At 37.9% G+C, this 17,465-nt stretch overlaps 1 long non-coding RNA gene across 1 annotated transcript in view; it reads right to left on the reverse strand.

Moving 5' to 3' along the window:
- Window positions 1–12,760: 12,760 nt before the first annotated feature.
- LOC129348085 (uncharacterized) overlaps window positions 12,761–17,465 on the reverse strand; it is a 153,326-nt gene continuing 148,621 nt past the window's right edge. Inside the window, exon 4 of the long non-coding RNA XR_008600500.1 lies at window positions 12,761–13,422. This is a non-coding gene — a long non-coding RNA (uncharacterized LOC129348085). The remainder of the gene's footprint in view (window positions 13,423–17,465) is intronic.

Below are 17,465 nucleotides of genomic sequence, written 5' to 3' on the forward strand. Positions count from 1 at the left end.
GGATGATTGTATGTGTGTTTATGTGTGTTGGGACAGATGGTGTCTGTGGGGGTGGTAAGTGATAAAGTGTATATCAACCCAGTAATGATAGTATTAGCTGGGAGAGCTGCAGGTGGCTCATCATGATGTTTGCCCACTAAACTGCTGACTTATGTCCCTGGGTTAAAACAATAGTCATCTACTGGTGAGTGGGAGGTGCAGTTGTTTTCTCTCTCATTCTTTCTCCTTTCTATTTTTCTATCCACTGAAGAAAGAACTGGGCTGTGTTCATTTGTTTTAGAGACATGTAGCTGCACTGTGTATTGATTTGACATAAAAAGTGGACTTTCCACTGCGTAAATGATGGGAAAAAAATGTTACAATAGCTGGCTAATAGAATGAAAAAGCAGCTCTTTAGGAATCTCGCATCTATCTCCCCATTGTCTAGATGATGTTTGATGATACCTTGTGAACACAGAGTGGAAATTATGGATATTTCCCAGATTAAAAGAAAAAAAAAAAAGACTCGGCTTAAGAAGCTACAGCAAAAGTCACAGCATCAAATCAGGTGAAGGCAAACGGTCACAGTGTTTACCATGATGGGGCTGCATGAACACAAATGGGAAGAAGTCCAGCGTTTAATCTGTGTCCAAGCTGAGTCAGTCGTAAAAGAGCTTCTCCCTGCAGGAAGTCTGGGCATAAACGAGGTGGTGCAGACGTTAAAACCAGCCCCCTAATTGTTCCTTCAATCCTTTGTGTTTCTATTGCAGGATATGATCCAACAAATTCGATCAGGATGTTAACTCCAAACAATAAGACAACGACAACGGATGTAACGCTAGCTCTATGAACACGTCACAAAGAAGCAGGTTTGTTCTGTTAGCCTATATGGAGAATTTCACATTGTTGATACAGACACTAGAGAAGAGAAGACTGTTTGACATTGAAGACATCAAGAGGGCAGAAAAAATGATGCTTGTTGTCTGCTCCGACGTTAACCAATTAGCTTCTCCAAGTTTAACCAGTCAGCATCGAGCCCTGCACAGCTCAGTAGGTACACAGAAATACCTACCCTAAAACATGTACTTTTTCTCCCGTGAAAACAGCCCTGAAACAGTTTGTACAGGGGCAGTTTTTACGATTGGAACACCCAACAAAGTTTGGGCTGTCCTCAAGTTCCTGGAGTGAAAAATAACTTTATCTCTTCAAGTGTTTGCTACAGTGATGCTGCTCTGAATATTTCACCAAGACAATATTTGTTTCCTTGTTCAGTCAGATAAATCTGATTCATTTCTAGCAAATGGCTATACATTTACATTTCGAGGAAAAGGTCCTAATGTTTGCAGGAGACCTCAAAGACTATAAGCAGACAGAAGGATTTGACTGAATAACTAATCTCTCCTTAGCATACATAAAATCGTAGTTCAGTCAACAATACCAAAAACAGCAGTGGCATGAGTGTGTCTGCAATAATACTAAACACTGCCATATATGCAAATATGCATGGACTTCAGTAGCTGTGGATGAGCCAGAGATTGTTAAACACAACCTCAGTGTTCTGCCTAAAATAACACTATACTTAATTAGATGAGCCAGGAATAAAGTGGCTGCAATAAACTGAAAAAGTCTGTCAGAAAAAGTCACATGAAACTTTTGTTTTTATGTTCAGACAGAGGCCACAGAAAATAGGAAAACCTTTCCATTTAGTTTGCTGCATGCTAAATACAAAATAAAAGTTGATTACGATTATTTAACAATATTAACATAGAGAACCTGAATAAAATGGGAATCTGCCAAAGTAAGAAAACCTCCTTCAAAATCCTTCTAACACTTAAGAATTTGTCTGCAAAAATAGCTATTAAAACAGCACCAGATTTTCATTCAAGTCAAGCCAGCAGTTCAAGTGGGGATGTCAAGGCTCATCACAAGAGTGGAGTTGCTGGATGAGTTGAGGAGTGGTAGCTAGCTGAGACATGTCATCAATAAGAGCAGGACAGAGAAGACTGAACAGTGTGCAACTTTAAAAGAGAGAAAAATTTACTTTGTGAACATGGACAAAACCAAATTCATAAGATATAAGTACCTGTGCTGCCAGACTTTAAACTTAGTAGTCATAATGCACTGTATTACGGCTCATTCCAGAATTGGAGGACATTTGGGCTTCAGAATTTTTGAAAAACAAACCTACTCTTTTACAATTTTCTGCTCCATAATCATCAATAACAGGCAATAAACTATCAAAGGCTTGATTGGCTCAGCTTACACATCAATGGTATCATTTTCATTCCATGTTTTATGTGTTGTTTGCTAACCCTACTCTAATCACAGTAACAGGGTTGCTAATCTATGCTAATGTTAGCTTTTCTCAGGAGTAGAAACTAGATATTCAGCTAGATGTTTCTGTTGACCACAAAGAAACTTACTGATGGAAAAAAAGTCAAGTCTTATCCTGACAATATGCATAACAGGGTTGCATGAGTGAGACATTCAATCAAGGCTGATAATGTTATGAAAATATGAAAAATAGAAGAGAGGAAATAGCTTTGCTCTACCCATTCTTTTAGAAATGGTAATGATGGTGGTAATGGTTTTCTTCTTCTTCTTCTACCAGCTAAAAAGGTGATGCTAACAGGGTTGCTGCATGTTGTGGGACACACATTCCATGCATAATAATTATTATTTAAAATAATATTATCTTGATTAAAAAAAATGTTTTTCCATAATTACAAGAGATATTAATGAAAAATAATCATCATCACAAGGTGTCAGGTGTGACAAAAGTTAGAAATCACTTAAAAGCGTGGCACGTCCTCCATTGTGTAAAATATTCACCTTAACATTAACTAAGGGTTTTAGATACATGTGGATGATTAGAAAGTACAATGCTGCCCTCTGATGAAACAAATACTGAGAGTGAGTTGTCCCACATAGAACTGTCTTGTGCGGTGGATCTGACCCCCTTCGTAATCTCAAAGCTAAAATATCTGTGGTTCACCTGAGGCAGCCAGGGGCTGAAATGATAATGACAATCATTCATTTATTAGCTGTAGCCCTTTATCATGTAGATGGTTGCAAGGGGCTGGAGCTTATCTTAGCTGACGCTGGAAGGCAACACACCAACCTAAACAGAAAGACAACTGTGCACGCTCAAATTCGCATCTATGGCTAATTGAGGATCACCAGTCAGGCTACGATGCATGTCTTTGTACTGTAGGAGGAAAGTGGAGCGTCTAGAGAAAACCCACACAAGCAGAGAGAGAAAATAAAAACTCCACGTAGAGAGAACCAGCATGACATGGCAAAGACATGCAAATACAAAACCTTCCACACCTGGTTTCTGCAATATCAAAATAACTTGTCAGACCTTCATTGATAAAATAAACAACTCTTAGTCCTCCCCACAAGGCGAAATATTTGCACTTTCATTCCCACAATCATTCACTGACGCAGAAGTGGACTTCAGGGCTTTATTGATGGAGTTCAGATGAAGGGAGCCAGACTGAAGGCCTTGATGCAGCTTCCTGCTGTTGCTGTTGTAGGCTGGGGGTCTTCAGCCTGAATGATAAAAGATCATTCCTTATGAATCTCAACACACAGCCTGAATAGGACAGGCCAGGCAGCGTGGGAGGCACATGAGGAAAATCAAAGCCTCACTAAATTCTAATGAGGGGTAAAAAAAAAAAAAAAAAGAAAAATCTAAATCCAATAAACAACAAATGTGCCATCTGTAAATAACATTGCATTTCACATACTTCTTTGATTCCACAGTAAAACAAGTAGGAGGTACAGCTGCTTATTTGACAAGTCCTATTACTTACAAGGTTGTGATCTTTTGCCCTTTTACCGTTTATTTTAGCCTTTGCATCTTTGGCTCAACCATCAAAACTGTTACATAATTAAAGTCCAGTTGTGGTTTTTGGCTGTGTGGAAGGAGTCAAAAGTCAGCTCGGCCTTGCAAAGAGGTCACCGGAGAATCCTCAAAGTTCGAATCTGTTTCTTGCCAACACAGTGAACTTGACGACTTGAAGACTTTCAGGCAGTGGTGCTTCTGTGGTACATGCAAGCTTGTTAGCTTCAAGGTGAGATCAAAAAGCATGCTGGACTGATGCAGTAAGTACAGTGAACACATCAATTAAATCTCGGTGTCTACATCACTGCATTTTTCGGTCTCATTTCTTCGCTGTGGTCCCAGTTTGGAGGACTGCTTCGCCTTTCATTCCACATATGCAGAGTCACCTCAAAGGAAAATTGTATCTGAATGCTACATGACTGTTGCTCAAAGAAAGATAATTACTGTCACTGACCGCAACTAAGATGACACGCCTGCTGCCTTCCTATGTGTGCGTATCCAGTGAATGGAAATGAAGTTGCTCTCATGCTGTCAAATTGCCACTGATGGTTTCAGGTATATTGTGAAAATGATCTGGTTTGTGTAGGCAATTTACTCGAGAGTACATGAGTGGGAGTGAATTAAAGAAATGTCCAACCAATATTATGAGGGAAGCGAGAAGAGAGAGAGAGAGAGAGAGACGACACTGGATTGGCCTATGCGTGAAAACAGATGCCCGAGAAAGTAGATGTTGGAAGATACATTTACATAACCTGGGTGGAAAAAAGATACAGCAGTGAGGTAGAAGGGGGGAAGCGAAGGGGAGAGGAGCGGGAAGATTAAGTAATTATCCTTTCAAGCCTAATTTGAGGTGCTGTTTGAAATTAACCTATGCAAATGAAGTGGCTAAATCACATTGAGGACCGCAGTGACTCAGACTCTACAGGATTGGATTTCACATCTTATCTCGGTGCTATCAAATGCAAATGCTGAACTGCAGGGAAATTTTCATGCAGTTTATTTGGCAACGAGTTTCCATAGCACGTGCAAAGGTCACATTTCATATCAGTGTATTAGTTTGTCCATATGTTTAAAGCACGCTACATTTATAGAAAAAGAAATTAGTATTCAAGCAATAGCACAGCCAAACAAAGGCTTGCTGTTGATGAACATTTCTATAGCTCTAATTCCATCAGTGCAACAACACAGTCATTTCTGTCTTTAGCTGATGTACAGTTCTCATTAATAAACTACATTTACTTCCAATTGCATTTACTTTGCCGGTTTCATTTTCTTTGACTGAAGTCAGTAGCAAAGTAGAGAAATGACTGCAGTGAGTGAGAAAAGTATTTCTGCTAAAAAGAGGACAGCAGAACAACAGAAAGGTGGGTATGATTGCTGCTGTAGTGACGGAATTAGTGCCACAGATATATTGTTCTGAATTTAGCGCACCAAGATGTTAGCATGGAGGAAGTGTTAGTTTTCCATTACCAACAAACAACATCAGTATATTCTTAATGAACCATAATGCATGTAAAGCTGCTCTAAACAAGCAGGTAGGACAGTAGGTCAGATGACTCTGTTTACATAAGAGGGTTTGCTTAAAGTGAGATGAGAGAAGTCAGAGAATCATGACAACTATCTGACAAGTGAAGATCCGTCCATCTGTTAGCTACATACCCGCTTTATCCTGTAGAGGGTCGCAGGTGGCTGGAGGCAAGTACAGAGAAACAACCAAACAATGCACACTCACACCTACGGCCAATTTAGAATTTCCAATTAACCTGCATATCTTTGGAGTGTGGGAGGAAACTGGCGCATCCAGAGAAAACCCACGCAGGCACAGAACATACAAACTCCACATGGAAAGGCCCCAGCCGACCAGTAGGTTCTTACAAAAAAACCGTCTTGCTGTGAGACGAGCCCACCGTTCTGCCTACAAGTGAAGATGATCATGGTAATTATTATTCTTGTTATAATGATAATTATAGTACAGAGAACAGAGGCATGCACAGCTGCGTTTCTGACAGCTGTCATCTAGGATCTACCAGCTTAAGAGACCAATGGAGCATTTGATATGTAGTTTTTGTTTGTGAGTATAAATAAATGTGGTTTTAAAGGGGATCTATGATGTGCTTCCTTTGTTGTCATATATACATACACTACCGTTCAAAAGTTTGGAGTCACCCGTGCAATTTCATGTTTGTGTTAACATAATTGCACAAGGGTTTTCTAATCATCAGTTAGCCTTTCATCACCATTAGCTAACACAATGTAGCATTAGAACACAGGAGTGATGGTTGCTGGAAATGTTCCTCTGTACCCCTATGGAGATATTCCATTAAAAATCAACCTTTTCCAGCTAGAATAGTCTAGACTGTATTTCTGATTCATTTAATGTTATCTTCTTTGAAAAAAATTACTTTTCTTGAAAAAAAAAAGGATATTTCTAATTTTTGAATGGTAGTGTATATACAATACAGTGTTGGATGTTGGTATTAAACATGGCCGAAGTTCCAAATAATGAATCAATGTATGTGAAAGACAAGTGCTTTAGCACTGCTTTGTCTGCATACTATATGACTAGGGCTGAAATGATTCCTGGAGTTTTTCGAGTAATTTGATGACTAAAATTCCTCGAGGCATAGAGCATTTGATATGTAGTTTTTGTTTGTGAGTAGAAGAAGTAGAAGGCTTCATTTAATCCACTACATACTAGACCCCAGGTCACTAACTGGTGGACCATGGTCCAAGTCCGGATCCAGATTTCATCCTATACGGACCTGGACCCAATGTTCCCTCTAATTTTTCATGAGTGTGAGCAAACACACAAACTCCCTGAGCGTCCCTTGGACCACGGTGAGCAACATCAGACGTGTGCACTGTGGTCACACCAGCATCACATCCAGTCAAGTTACATGGTTCATTAAAAGAATCAAATTACAGCATTTACATTTCTGTTAAAACACTTTGTCAACAGGAGCCAGTTGAAGGCTGCAGTGATTTTAGTGACACTACAATGTATAAGAGTGAAGTTATTGAATATTTGTCTCTCTTTACTGTTGCAGCAGTTTTGCAAATTGCAGACAGACCCTGTTCACTCCATAGACACCAATGTTATTCCTGTAGCTTGAAAAACAGCTACTTTTGATAAAACTGGGCTTGTAGCACATTGTCTGCCTTGCAACAATGGGAAAGAGGCACCGTTTATGTTTTGACAACCTATATCTAATGAGTTATTGATGCTGGAAGCCTGAATCTGTGAATATCTTTCCAACTTTACTGAACTTGGGGCCACTACCACCTAAGTGGAGGAGTGATATATTTAATTTTGAAAAAAGCATTTAGCCATACTTAAAGCTTTAAGTGCTTTATTAACACGGAACTAAAAATTTTGTATTGTTTTATTATCACAGGTTCTGTCTGAAAAGAGGTGGCATCATTTTAAACAGTGAAATCAAACTAATAAAATGTAATGACCAACCAGTGAGCAATACTGGATTCTGCAAACACATAAACAACTTTTTTAAAAATCTAAATCTTATCTCAACACAGTTAATGTATTAACTTATTTTTGTGTGTATGCGTGTATTTATTGATTTATTTAGTACTGTTAACATATCAGAGTTCTGAGTGAATTTTTCTTAAGATAGGCAAAGGCCATTTATTGATTACATATAGGCTATTAAATGTTTAATAAAAACTAAAAAGCATTTAATAAAAAACAACTTAGGCATTTATTGAGTCACTAAAATACTGTAGAGTACAGACCACATCAGCATGATTATAAGCATCCTCTGGTAAATGAACAACCAGATACTGATGTCTCTCACCATATGGACTTCAGGAGATGACTGGGGGATGATAAACTGTGACCTACTGGTTGGGTTCTCTCTGTTCTCATGTTTCTTACATGTTTGTCCCCTGACAGCCAGGTCCTAATGTTTTTTGAGCAACACACCATACTATGACGTTTTTACAATGATGGTTCTACTATGAAGCCAGTTTGACATGTTCAGGTGTTCTTTGTGTGAAAACTCAGAGATTTCAGGGATCAGAAGGTGGTTTTCAACTTTCTTTGTTAACTTTCTGCCTCAACTTTAAACTAAATTTCCTTCACTAAGCCAGCCCTCTGGACTTCCAGGAAGCTGTGTTCCTATTGGCTGTCCAGGTGGCTGCTTGGTGTTATCAGGAACACCTGAGCAGCTTGTTGTTATCAGGAACACCTGAGCAACTCAGTGTCTTCCTGCTTTATTTAACTGCAGACAAACATTTCCTCTGCTTCTGTTCACCACTGAACTGGGTTTGGCTCCATTGCTTTAGTTTGTTGTTTAGGCGTTGGCTTGCAGCTTCCAGCAGTAAAATCGTCTTTAATGTGTTTCTTGGTGTGTTTTAGGGCTTTGTACTGGATAGTTGTCTTGGTAAATGTGGTTCTTTAGCCACAGTTAGCACATGGTGCTAATGTGTGCAGTGATTAGTGGATTTGGTGCAGCTGAGTTGTGTCTTTATCTTGGCTGTAGTGAGTCTTCAGAGGTTTTTGGTCAGACACATTCTGTTTGTGGACCAACGTTGGTTGTCCAGAAGGTAAGAGTTCCTGTCCTGATTCTCTGTTCTCAGAGGTTCTCTGGTAGGCTGCAGGAGACTTTAGCATTTGGGTTGTGCTAGTTTGGTTTTTGTACGGTTTCATTTGGACGACTATCTTGAGGCCCCTCCATGTGGTTTAGTGAGGTTTTCTGGAACAGTTCTACAAAGCAACCTGCAGCAGAAGAGACTTTGAGAGTTTTTAGGAAGTTCTGGAGACCAGACTTTAGAGCAGCAGAAACATTTGTCAGCAGTTAAAGCAGGAGAAGGTGAGCTTCAGGGTAGAAATGAGACGGAAACCTTCTTGACCCGTGTGGTGAGGTCCTGTACCAAGAGTTTGAGCAGGTTGTGAAGAGTCTGTAGTTCTTTGGTCTGAAAGCACAAGAAGAGTCGACTCATTAAAGGAGAAAACAGGAGATATTGTTGGTTCTTCTGTCGCTCTGCAGTTTCCTTAGACTGAATATCAAGTTTATATTTTAAATGATTTACCATGTGAGCCCAAGAAGACTTCAATAAACTCCCTCCATCCCCTGGACACAACATATTTTATTACGATGTTAATTCTTTTTTTTTTTTTTAATGTTTTTGAGTTTTAATCATAGTTTTAGCATAGTTTTTTCTCTTTGCTTGTTTAGTTTTGTAATCTGTGTGAAAGGTGCTAAACAAATAAAGCTGAATTGATAAACTGAATAATTGACTAACTCGTGATTGTGACAACAGAAGTATTTTCATTGTGATTTAAGGGTTTGTTTCATTTTTAAGGTTGGGGTTAAAATCTTGACAGAAAAAAAAACATGAAAGAAATAAACTACAGTAAAAGAGTAATTAAATCAAAGGAAAAAAACATTTAATATAATAAAACTTTTAAAAAGAAAATTAAACACTAAATACAATTAAATTATATTAGACAAAATATTTGAAATAAAATTAAACCAAAAATTTTAAACAAATATATTAAACATTAAAGATGAAATATTTTAGATAATTAAACATTTAAAAAATACAATTTAACAAGAATATTACACATTTAGAAAAATACAAAACATTTAATTAGATTATTAAACCTTTAAAAGTCAAAACATTTAATTAAAAAACTAAATGTTTAATTAGAAAATTAAATCTTAAAGACAATAAAACTTTAAATAGGAATTAAACAGAAAATATAATGAAGCATTAATAAAGAAAATTAAACATTAAAAGGTGGTAAAACATTTAAAAAGAAAAACCTTAACAAAGATTTAATCGAAAAACATTAACATCAACAAACAAACATTAAAAAGACAAAACATTTCAAAATCAGATCAGACAGAACAGAATAAAAGGTGAGAAAAGAGCAAATCTAAACATTTAAGAAGAATCAAACTAAAGATAAAACGTTTGAAAGGGCACCAGTTAAACTTTAGAAGATCAAATTAAACAGAAGAAACAATAAAATGATCAAAAAGGCAAAAACAGAGAAAGGCCTTAAAGTGTTTTCTAGTCTGAAATGAAAACATCAAGTTGTTTCTTTAAACATTTCCTCTTTCTATGTTCTTGGTTTGATTGTGGACAGATTTACTAAGAACTCATTTCAGAAAACTGATTTCCAGATAAAGTCTACTAGAGGTTGAAGGCATCGATCAAACTAATGTTACCTTCTGATCTCCACAAACTTTACTGTTCAGTGAAAAGAATCAACGTTTGTTGAGGATTTCTAAAAAACCCACAGGTGAAAGTCTGAGAAGAACTCAGATGGATGGTCTAAATGTGAAATCAAGACTCATAGTCACAAGTTTTAAGGCTTCTATTAACCAGAAAGTTCAAACTAACAGAGAAGTACTGAGAAACTTTTAAAACGTCAGTCCTCAGACAGTCTGAAGGTTCAGAGTAACAGAGAACTGCTCAAAAACTTTTAGGTTTTCAGTCCTCAGACTGTCGAAAGGTTCAAACTAACAGAGAACTACTCAGGAGCTTAGAAGATTTCAGTCCTTGGACTGTCTGAAGGTTCAATCTAACAGAGAACTGCTGTGGGACTTAGAAAATTTCAGCCCTCAGACTGTGTGAAAGCTCAGGTCCTGAGGACTCGGGAGGTCTGTAGGCTTTGGAAAGTCTTGGAATTGAGGGTTCCACCCTCCAGCACAAAGGCTGAAGTCCAACCTCCTGAGAAAAACGGTCGATCGAGACTCGAGTTAAAAAAAATTTCGAAAACGACAAAAAATAGATGATAAATGCGCAAAAAAAAGAAGAATTAGTATCTGAGCGAGTAGCTCAGGAGGATAAGAAGAGGACTACCAACTGGAAGGTCGCAGGTTCAAGACCCACCACCGGCATTTTTCTTTCTTTGTCTTTGTCAGGATTTTGAGAAAATTTAATAAGGGTCTGGTCTTGAACCAGCGACCTGCAGCTCCATAGGCAAATCCTTAACTCACTGAGCTACAGATCAGATAAAAAAACATAATTTCGTCGTCCCTTTGTCATCGTAGTTTCCAAGTGACCACACGGGCGGAGCCAAGGCGGAGTCTGGGTGGAGTCAGGGCGGAGAGTAGGTGGGGAAGTGGGTGGCGGCCTCCCCCCTCTACTCCCCCACCGCCCACCACACCTTCCCCCACCCGACGAGTTCTTCGAGTCTCGACGAGTTCCTCGAGTCTCCACGGGTTTTCCCGAGTTTCTTGAGTTTCCACCAGGTGGGAGGCAGAACAAGTTGTCATGAAGAGGTGTTGAAGTCAGCCAGGATGGACTGACTTTTTACAGCGACTAGAAGGAAGACCACTAGAAGAGCAGGTCTTTAACCACCATCCATAAAATCCATGGAGTCGCTCCACAGAAATGAAGGGAGGTCAACTTTTATCAACCTCCATCCAGATGTTCAACTTCATATCTTGACTTGGATATTTTTAGCACCACAAACATTTAGTATCACACTTTATTATCCTTTATTAGGACTTTCAGGGAATCCACCAGCAGATTTAGTTTTTGTTGACAAACTTTATTCTTGTCGTCGTGGGACTGCAGTATTTAAAACTCTTCCTTCTATTTGACCTCATGTTTATTAGTTTTAGTGGAGAAAGTTTGAATTGTCAATTAGTCTCTTAAAAACTAAATAATAAATTGGATTAGTCAAGAGGTTTAAATTTCTTACTTTGTCATATTTTAAATATGACAAAAAAATACAAAAATAAAGCATCTTGAGACAATTTGACCTGTAATTGGCATTATATAAATAAAATTGAATTAAAATTGTATGTATCTTGTAATGTTGGAGTAACTCAGCCATATATGTTGGAAAACACATTTTCTTTGTCCATTAATCTGTCGTTTTCTCCAGTAATTCATTTCTTGTTTTGGTTTATAAAATGTCAAGCCCAAATATATGCAGTTTACTGTCATAAAAACCAAAAAGATTTACATTCATGATAATGGAATCAGGCAGTTTTTCACTTTTTATCTTAGTTTAGTCAGAAAGGTAGTTGATAATGTGTGAATTGTTGCAGCTTGTGAGCCGTAAAAGGTTTTAATCTTTGGGGCCGAGTGTCAAAAAACATTTAGAAACAAACATCAACAAAACACTCAAAGATTTGAACATCATTAAAGGGAAATCCAACTTTTGCATGACAATGTCTAATTAAAGGACATTAATTTCCAATGTAAATGTGTGATATTCATCCTCTGGAGCTTTCTCTTCACATCGTCTTCCACCTGGACTGGTTTGGTCGGGAGCATGTGCAACAAACATTTGAAAAACTGCACTTTAACATCAATGAATGACACTGAAGTTTAATCTCTACATAAATGAGACTGAGTCTGGATGTGCTGCTCTGTCATTAACTCCTAAGTTTAGGGAAAGTTCAAACAAAAGAGGACGGTTCAGAGAAGATTTGAGAATGAGCTTATTTTGAACAAACATCTCAGACTTTCTGAGCTTCAGCACCTCTAGCAAGATATTTTAACAACAAGCAACTGAAGAGATCCAGAAGTTGGAGAGAGTTAGCTTTAGCTGAGCCAAAGAACATGTGGGACGCTAACCTAGCAAACATTTCAGACTTTCCTCTGTGAATTCTGAGAAATAATTCCGTATTTAATGACAGAGCTACACATCTTAACTCAGTCTCATTAAAACAGACTCTAATTCAGTGTCATCCATCCATATTAAAGTGCAGTTACCCAAAATGTTTGTTGCATGAGCTCCAACAAAACCTGTCCAGGTAGAAGGCCACTTTGACAAACAGGAAGTGGAAGATTCCAAGCAGATTTATAGAAGGGGGAACCAGACTGTACTAAGTGTGGTCGAGTATAGAGGGGTGTTCTGTGGGTTTTTAAAGCTGATAATGATTATTAGTGACACATTTGGAGTAGATATTCATTTGCAGTAAATGAAGTATTTAAAGTCTTGGAGTTAAACTTAGAAGAACACAAACTCTAACAGAAAACTTTGTTGTTACGTTTTTGTTTTGTTTACAGATGTTAAGTTAAAGGAGTTTTATTCGTTACGTATAACCAATCAAATCACTCCAGAAGACAGAGCAACCACAGGTAGATAAAGGTTCAGAGCCAAAGTAGCGCCATTTTTAAATGTATTTATTACCGTAAATCAGTAAAAAATAAAATACTGATAATCAGTAAATCAGTCAGCCCACAATTACTACAATTCTACAATGTATGTCTCTTTCCTCTGACTTGTTATATGTACAATATACGATGTATATGATGGCGTTTTTTCATACCAAAGGCTATACTATGATGTTTTCTAAGAGACATACTCTGGTTGTTCTGGCCCTGGACTGCTGCACTCCTCCTCTGTTGTTTTCTGGATTGTACTCAGCTGCATGCCTTCGTCCACCAGGCCTCCGTTGACTCGTCCCGCCTGCCGTCTCTGGAGCTGAAGCTGGATTGGAACAGACCAAAGTACAGTCCAATCATGATGCCAGCTGCCTCTCAAAAGGCTCCTTCATCTGGCAGGTGGCGGGACTTCTTCTGAGGGGAAGCTGAGCTGGCCCGGCAGAACTTTGGAGATGTGTTCCAGTGGTTGGTGGATGTGTGGGGAGATCGAGAGGGACCTTTGAATTGTTCAGAAAGGAAAACAGGAAACCCATTGGTAGTTTTAGTTTAGGGTGCTACTGCGGTGTGGTTTTGGGTTTTAAGAGGTGAACAGGAAGAGTTTTTTTTCATATTGATTATCTTTTACTTTGTTCCTGGCTGGAATGCCCATCAATGTCAACATGAAGTTCACTTTTATCTCTGTTTATTTATTTTTATTTTACTAACACCCATTTGTTTTTAACCCCCTCACATGTTGTGTTGTTGTAAACTTCCTCTTTCAAATAAATACTCGTCTAACCCTCTGGAAACCAGTGTTTGGACTGTTTTTGTGTTGCTCCTCACCTACTGACAGCTGTGGACTAAAGGCTATACTGTGACGTTTTTAGAGCGACATGCTATACTATGATGTTTGTTGGGCGACACGCTATACTATAGGCTTTTTTAATTGACATATTACTGTGACGTTTTTTTTGTTTTTGTTTTTTTTGTTTTTTTTAGCAACATATAAGAATTCGAACCGTTTTAAAAGTTACTATACTTTTACTTGTGCAATGAAATTATTATTCTATGGCACTTTTTAGATAACATATGTTTTCTTGAATAACATACTATCTTGACAATATACTGCACTATGACATTTTTTGAACCACATATCATACATGACAATTTTAGGCAACATCCTATCATTTTGCGCTTTTTCAACCCCATAATAATCTATGTTTTGTTTTTTTTCTTGCCAACATGCTGTACTATGAACTACAGGCCATACTATGTTATTCTTGAGTAAAGCATACTATACTTTGACATTTTCTGAACTACATCCTATACTATGGCATTATACACAGAGTGCTTTGGTTTCAGGCTGATTTATAATCTAGATTTTTTTCTGTTTTGTTTTTTGACGGGATTACCACAGACCTGACTGTGAACACTGTCGACACGCACCTCAGGGAGACGCTGCCTAAGATCTCAAGGCTGTTTGGTCGTGGTCTTTCTGGCACGTACTCTTCCAAGATGAGCCAGGAAGTTTAAAACTGATGGAATGACACCAGGTCTAAGCTGACAAACTTCCAATTCCTTCTCAACCCATAGTGTCTGGGAAACCCACATGGAGTAAGAAAAGTAGACAGAGAAGTAATTAAGTCTGTACACAACATATTAAAAAGAAATCATGCTAATACATTCAGTACAAAGAACCGAATTTGCCAATATACTGGAGACTAGAGCTATTTAATTTAATAAGTATAACCTTGTTTAGTAACATTTCAATTATTTGAGAGCAGTCCTAAAGAACTGCCTGTAATCCCAATCATAAAATGGGTTTGGAGGAAGAACATTGATGGTAATCTGGATATACATGAGTTAGGCTTTATAACTACTATTGGTAGTATTGGTGGTAGTAATAGTAATGTGACTACTACTAGTAGTAGTAACTACTGCTGCTGATACTGGCACTGCTACTACAACTTGTAATACTATTACAAATGCTGATACTACTTCTACGACTCTAACAGCTATTTTATACTACTACTGCTGCTTGTACTTTTAGTATTACTACTACTGCTTGTACAACTATACTACAGCTACTATTAATCGTCTAGTATTTGGTTGTCAAGCTGCTAGCTCGCCTTAGTGTTTTGCTAGTGGCTAACTAGTTAGCTCTCATAGACTGGAAGCTCTCAACAAGATTTCATAATGAAAAAAGAGCCAAAAACTATTCTTACCTATGAAAAGTCATTCCAAGTTTCCTTGTCTCAATCGTACGACGCAGTGTGTAATTGTATGCAGCACAGTGAGCCGGCATACTTGTTGTTTCCGTTTTCACGCCGTCTACATCAACAGAATGCACTGAAACTTTGCCCCCACTAGCTTAGCCTCGCTGTAGCACGCAGCTCAAAGGGGCGTGTCCTATCTACTCATTCATATCTATGACAACAACGATGGCTGCACATAAGGACACCTGACATTGATTAGCTGCGTAAATACCATTATATACAGTCTATGGTAAATACGTATGTGAATCGCATCATTGGCTGCAGCAGCCAGTCACTGATCACTCACTAACTCACACTGAAAAATAGTAAAGAATGAATTGTTACGTGTTTATTTTATTTACAATTTAGGTTGGATTTTTTTTTTGTGCGCAGCGCAGATTTTCTGTGTGCAGAGACCGTGTCAGCAGTGCGCAATTGCGCACGCGCGCAGCTTAGAGGGAACAGTGCCTGGACCAATAATCAATAAATTATGAAGGGTTCTTAAATTTGATGGGATGCTTCTTTTTTAACTGGTGCAACTTTTCTAGTGTTTACTGCGTCTAGCAGATCAGAGGATTGAACTATGAAGACAGTTTGACAAAGTCAGGCTTTTATCGTGTGAGTCGGCTCGACAAAAACTAAAACCTCAATCAGAGTTAACAGGTATGAAGGTGGTTTTCAACTTTCTTTATTTACTCAGACTTTCTGCTTCAAACTCATCTACACAAACACGAGCGTTTAATGCATCATTTCACTCATTTTCCGCACTAAAAGAACCGATCATGTTTAACTGCTTCAGTCAACAGGTTGCTTTAATGGAGAACAATAAGGAACGTAAAATGTATGACGGTAAAAAGCTGCGACTGGAAATTATATAAGACGGGAATGCTGGTAGAAAACTTTTAAACGTGCATAATGTTTTTATTTTACCAATCAGTCCAGCTGATTATTGATAACAGACAGCTGCCCAATAATTATATTCAAACATGATTTTGTATTGAAGTGCATGTAGGTCTGAAAATGTCTCATAATGAAGGAAATCACATTAATTTGTGGCCAAATCAAAGTGAAACTAATGTTACTGATTGAATATTGTCTGTAATAAATACTAATAAACTATTCATTTTTTAAATTTGTTTTCTATCAACTGCAGTACCACCAGTTTATATGGACCAAACATAAAAATATATTTATGTGATGTCTGCATCACCAACTAAATACATGTGGGGTTCCCATGGCTTTGAGTTTTAGTTGAATACCCCTGTACTAAACTACATATGTACATGACTATTCATCTACACTCAGCACTTGGGTACTGATTGCTTAGTAAAAAATACCACAGAGGAAGAACAGCAATGGCAAAAAATACGTCCAGAAATTCCTATAATTGCACAACAGCTGCTAAGATAAACAAGATAAGCAACGCCTGTGCTTTGGTAACTATGTCGAATTAACCACTTGTAGTTGAGACTGATGTATTGAAAAAATAGTACGTCATAAACAACATAAAACAGGACTGTGATGAATCAGGGAAAAACATGTTTTGACATTTCAGTCGCACTCAGAAAGTGAATGTGGGTATCTGTTTCCAAAATCCCTTTCAGAAGAGACTAAAACACAACCCTTGAGTTTTTGAAAGTTAAACCAGGTCAGCAACATTTTTAAAAAGTCTGTTTTAGGGATCATAAAACACAAGTACAGTGTAGATGCCAGGAATAAACGTAGCAGCTGTTATCCATTTTAAAATGTAAGCATATTAGTGCCTCTGAGTGCCAGGTTTCTGAAGTTTTTCTTCTGCTTTTATGACAAGCAGACATCAACTTGTCAAAGATGTTGTCCAGTCATCTACGACAGGCATAGGACACCCATGAAATACAGGCGATACACATCACAAGGACAGGTGCTCACACATGGCAGGCTTCCAGAAGTGAACCAATCACAAGAAACTAGGTTTTTAAGTTGGGAGAGCTTGAAGACCCAGGGACTAAAATGACTTGTTTCACTAAGGGGCTGCAAAAAAGGCCAATTTAAGATTTAAAAAAAAAAAAGATTTTTTGAATTGAGATTCACGGAAAACTACTCTAGCGGAGTCCCAGAATAGATATATAGAGCTGGAAATGAGCATAATAGGTCCACTTTCAATCCAACATTATGTTTTCAGCAGTTAAAATATGAATTCTGGCTTTCTAAGCAACCGAGCAAAATAATAAGTCAGCTTACCTGCTGACTTACTGCTCCCATTTGAAAAATTAACCCCGGAGAGCAAGCTGTACAGTACTCATTTAGAAGTAAAAACCTTCACATTT

Source organism: Amphiprion ocellaris, chromosome 23, assembly GCF_022539595.1.
Source record: "Amphiprion ocellaris isolate individual 3 ecotype Okinawa chromosome 23, ASM2253959v1, whole genome shotgun sequence".
NCBI lineage: Eukaryota > Metazoa > Chordata > Actinopteri > Pomacentridae > Amphiprion > Amphiprion ocellaris.